Here is a 6,000-nt window from a genome sequence, read left to right as displayed (position 1 = left end):
CAATCATCACCAGATCTTCATTAAAGGTAAGTGTCATGCATTCTATTGTTAGTAGAGTACATACTACAAACTGTGCATGTCTTCAGTTTGTGTGCATTAAACTTAATATTTCACGTGGTAAAAGTTTTTTTTTTTCATACTTTTGGGTGTCTTGCACGGATTAATTTGATTTCCATTATTTCTTATGGGGAAAATTGATTTGCTTTCCGATAATTTTGGTTTACGATGAGCTCTCAGGATCGAATTAATATCGCAAACCGGGGGTCCACTGTATTGAAAAAAATAAGCGCTAAGTCCATACAGGTCACAGCACAAAGAGAAAATTAATTAAAAATGAATCAATGTACCATTGTTGAGATTTGGTAGTTACCTGAGAAGTAAGTGTTACTCTCAGATACACAGAGCACCTAACAGCAGGTGATACAGTGTTACTCTTAGATACACAGAGCACCTAACAGCAGGTGATACAGTGTTACTCCTAGATACACAAAGCACCTAACAGCAGGTGATACAGTGTTACTCCTAGATACACAGAGCACCTAACAGCAGGTGATACAGTGTTACTCTTAGATACACAGAGCACCTAACAGCAGGTGATACAGTGTTACTCTTAGATACACACAGCACCTAACAGCAGGTGATACAGTGTTACTCTCAGATACACAGAGCACCTAACAGCAGGTGATACAGTGTTACTCTCAGATACACAGAGCACCTAACAGCAGGTGATACAGTGTTACTCTCAGATACACAGAGCACCTAACACCAAGTGACACTAGTTAGTTAATAAGTTTATTTAGGCACAGGTACAGATAAGTACAATTATCATAGTATAAATTACCTAGGATAAACCCCCCCCCCAAAAAAAAAAAAAAGTCAAAGTGATTTATTTCCATTGGGGTCCATGTAATATTATATTATTTAAACCTTGGAAGTTAAAACAGCAAAGTAACTCAAGTATGTGAAAATCAGTTACAATAAAAGATGTACTATGAATAAGGTAAACTGAGTTATTCAGAATAACATTAAAAAGAGGATCATACAATAATAGGTACCAGACTGTTAGCTGTACAAGGACTACTCTCCTCCCTCTGTTAACAATATAGCAACAGTCAAGACTTCCATCCCCACCACCACAACTGTCAACCTTCCTATCTCAACCAGCAACTCTGCTTTAACAATAAAACTGACAAGAATAAAGTTAACCTGCAGTTGATGTTGCTGTTGTTGGGATTGGTGTTGTTAGGGCCCACTAAAGCATGTGTCTTACTGAGCCATGAATCACGGGAAACCATTCTTCTGAAGCTTGAGATTTTATTAAAAGCCACTAATAACTTAGGCTGTGTCGAGCCTTAGCTTCGTCATGTTCAGTGAAGAAACATCTCTTGGACCTGCATAATAAAAATATTAAGCTAAAAAACTTGCCCCAGCCCCATTATTATTATTAGAATCAAGGGGAAGCGCTAAACCCGGAGGATTATACAGCGCCTTGGGGGGGGGAGGTGGAAGGCATTCAGGCTTAATTCGGGGAACTGGAGCACAGATCCAATTCCCTAAATCAAGAGCCCCTCACCAACATCAAGGAACCTTCCTTGAGGGGTGCCCCAGCCCCAGCACAGCCACACACATGTACCTGAATAAACTTTCTCTGTCCGACTTTTTTGGGGTTATTCTAGGTAATTTAAATTATGTATGATAATTGTACTTCTGTGTACCTGTGCCTAAATAAACTTACTCGATCATTTACCTAAATTACTTAATTACTTACTGACTCACTCATTAACTTAGCTACTTAAACGAATCATCGCAAGTGACAAATTGTTTCAATTCATTCTACACAACAAATTCAAATATCTATTTATGAGGTGTAAAAATAATGAAGTTTGCATGTAATAAAACATTACTAGGCACAAAAGAAAGCCACTAATAACAAAACAAGACACAATAGCATGACTGGAATATACAAATAACCTGCACTTAGAAGAGAGGAGCTTACGACGACGTTTCTGTCAGACTTGGACTGTCACTTTATAAATAGTCCAAGTCGGACCAAAACGTCGTCGTAAGCTCCTCTCTTCTAAGTGCGGGTTATTTGTATATTGAAAGTCACTAGTATGTAATGCATTTCGGGCATCATCATTAGTCAGGTGCATCAAATAACTTCAACAAAGACTTCAGGAACTTTAAAACTTAATACACTATTAAAGGCGTCACATAAAAGAGTTTGTACATGATTGGTATACAATACCGACAAGGTGAAAATTAGACACATGTGCGACATCTGGGTATCTTTAATTGTAGACGTTTCGCCAACCAGTGGCTTTATCAACACAGATTCTAGGACATAACTTGAAGACCGAAGAACTATATACAAAAGATGAGGTAATAATTCCCCCAGCCTTGGAGTTGGTGTGTAGAGCAAAATACCTGGAGTTACCTGGAGAGAGTTCCGGGGGTCAACGCCCCCGCGGCCCGGTCTGTGACCAGGCCTCCCGGTGGATCAGAGCCTGAACAACCAGGCTGTTACTGCTGGCTGCACGCAAACCAACGTACGAGCCACAGCTCGGCTGGTCAGGAACCGACTTTAGGTGCTTGTCCAGTGCCAGCTTGAAGACCGCCAGGGGTCTGTTGGTAATCCCCCTTATGTATGCTGGGAGGCAGTTGAACAGTCTCGGGCCCCTAACACTTATTGTATGGTCTCTTAACGTGCTAGTGACACCCCTGCTTTTCATTGGGAGGATGTTGCATCGTCTGCCAAGTCTTTTGCTTTCGTAGTGAGTGATTTTCGTGTGCAAGTTCGGTACTAGTCCCTCTAGGATTTTCCAGGTGTATATAATCATGTATCTCTCCCGCCTGCGTTCCAGGGAGTACAGGTTCAGGAACCTCAAGCGCTACCAGTAATTGAGATGTTTTAGTTGAAGAGATTCTCTTCAAACAAAAGTTTGCATCTATTAAATGCATCTTACTGTTTATACTTGTGCTGAAATACACGGCGAATAAAGCAATCAATAAACAACAAAATACCTTTCATCAGTGGACTCCTCACAGAGTCAAATTCAATGTTCGTGGCTTTCACAGAGACCCACACAAAGGATCACTTTGACAACGAAATGTGGATCCCAGGTTATAACTTATTCAGATACGACAGAAAGAACAGGCAACAAGGAGCAAAGGATTGGTCAGCATGTCACAGGGCCGCTTATTTACTCGGAATCACTAAACATCACAAATGTTGCAGCTGAAGTTTTGGCAGTAAAGACTGAAAAATAAAACCTAGTCATTGTGGTTATATACAAGCCATCAGATACAATTTCCTAACAATTCAAGGAATAGCTTTTGGAAATTGACTACTTCTGGAAAATCTTCCAACCTCAGCCCTAATTATCTTGTTGCTGTGTGATTTCAGCTAAGATACCTGAAATGGAGGAATGTGGCAAATAATGGTTTAGCCGAAATAACCCCAGGAGGCAGCTCAGATGAAAATTCACACATACACATGAGCTATTTAATCAGCAACGAATAGTGGAGCCAACAGGACTGGAAAATACACTTGATCTTATCCTCACTAATAACAATGATCTGATACAAGATATAAGTATCAAAGACACTTGGATCACAACATAATCGAAGTATAGACAAATATGCGCAGTGCTCCTGACCAGCAAAATGAGATCAGTTATGAGGGAGCCTTCGCCAAATGCAAAAGAAACATACAGTGGGATCAAATAAACCATGTCCTAAATGAATAAAGCTGGGAAGATATCCTAACAACACGGATACGAACCTCTGCCTACAATTAATTCTGTGGCGTAATAAAGTTGGTAGAATTACCGACAATATGTAAAGTAAAAGGACACAAGTGCAACTAATGAGACATTTTAATTGTGGCAACGTTTCGCTCTCCAGGAGAGCTCCTGGAGAGCGAAACGTTACCACAAAAAAGTCTCATTAGTTGCACTTGTGTCCTTTTACTTTACATAATTCTGTGGCGTTTGAGGTATGCTCAGGCACATTTCCCTAAGAGAAAAGAAGTAAACTAGAAAGAGACGTTCCCTCTACAGGTAAAAGTGAAGACTCTCAGAGCTGCTCAAAGGGCCCAGTCTATCTGAAATACGGAAGGAAGCACTGGCCAGAAAAAAAATAGAAAATATCGACCTTAAGGAATCACACAGGAGCCAAGAAACACAGAAAAAAAATTAAAGCAACAAATGAAACGGAAAAAAATCTTATGCCAGATCTAGGGCAAAAACTACACCCAAACAATAAATATAAATCAGGAACGTACACGGTAAGCTGTCCAATATACAAGTACAGATAGAAATAGAAATACAAATAGCTAGAGCTTCATTTAAGGAGGTTATTAATAGAGTATTCAAGAGGTTGCTAGTAGAATTACAGTAAATCAACCATTCAAATCATTATGAAGCTCTGTATAGTCTGCAGTCAATCAAACAAACGGGCTTCCACATGGATAAATTGTCATTTTTGTGGAAATTGGTGTCACGCCCCTTGTGCAGATATCCAAGAACTAGCTACAAGCAGTATTAAAACAGGGAAGTGTTTTTGGGTATGCCCAAATGAGGAAAATATGTGGACTAAAATCACAAGGGTATTAAAAGAGGATAACATCAAAGCTGCTTTCATAGACAACCTGGAAGCTTTCTACAACAGATGGGAACATAAAAAGTCTGGGCTGAATGGTACTGCCCTTGATACTGGCCATGTAGTCAGAAACTGTAAGGCTGGAGGTGATGTCCTGGTAGTCAGTAAATGTGGGGCTGATAGTGCTGTCCTGGGAGATAGTAATGGTGAAGCTGGAGGTACTGTCCTGGGAGACAGTAATGGTGAAGCTGGAGGTGCTGTCCTGGGAGACAGTAATGGTGAAGCTGGAGGTGCTGTCCTGGGAGACAGTAATGGTGAAGCTGGAGGTGCTGTCCTGGGAGACAGTAATGGTGAAGCTGGAGGTGCTGTCCTGGGAGACAGATTAGATTTTGCCACCGAAGTGGCTAGTTTATTGTGCACCCCATATCCATCCTGTGGACGGTAGCGCGAGAGCATATGGATACACAAAAGGCCTAGGAACTAGGCCCCAAAGGGTTAACAGGAATACATATGGATTTATATCTACATATCTATAGTTCACTTATCTGTTACAAGCAAATTTAGGAAATTTGCTTAGTATATCTGGTATCTTATTTTCATTAATAAGATATCTTGACATGTCACATAGGTTATTATACTGTCTGTCTCTGTATTCCTCAATAAGTGGACAATTAAGCACATAGTGTTCAAGAGAGTGACCATATGCCTGATCACATAATTTACATTTAGTTTGATCATCATCTGTGTGTCTCCCAAACTGCCAGAAGTACTTGTAACCAAGCCTAAGCCTGGCCACTACAACATCAGTCAGTCTGTTCACATTGCAAGTTGCTCCATAAACATACTTATCTACGTTCATGTTATCATAGTGGGTTATAGATCTACTCAGGCTTCTAACTGCATTCCTATAACAATCATTTTCATCATTTACTTCTCTCCTAATATTATTCGTAATGCTAGACACAGTTATACCAAAGTTATATTCTACATTCTCCTTCTCGATACTCTTCTTGGCTAACATATCAACTTTATCATGAAGGAGTAATCCAATGTGTGATGGGATCCATAGCAATTGTACATTAATTCCTTTGTCCCTAATTTTTGAGTATCTATACCTGGCTTCCCCAATGAGCATGTTGTTGGAGTCATTATATGAGCCAAGAGCCTTCAATGATGACATAGAATCAGTAATGATGATAGAGTCAAGCTCAGTGTCACAGGTTAGCTTTAGCGCCATTAGGATTGCAAACAATTCAGTTTGCAGTGTAGACGCCCAGTTGTTAATTCTTATGCCTAACTCAACAAATTTATTATCGTTCTTAACTAGGGAGGTGGCAACAAGAGCAGATGCAGCCCTGCCAGAAGACTCCTGTTTAGATCCATCAGTGTATATAACTT

Source organism: Cherax quadricarinatus, chromosome 39, assembly GCF_038502225.1.
Source record: "Cherax quadricarinatus isolate ZL_2023a chromosome 39, ASM3850222v1, whole genome shotgun sequence".
Lineage (NCBI taxonomy): Eukaryota > Metazoa > Arthropoda > Malacostraca > Decapoda > Parastacidae > Cherax > Cherax quadricarinatus.
Note: the sequence above shows the minus strand (reverse complement) of the source record.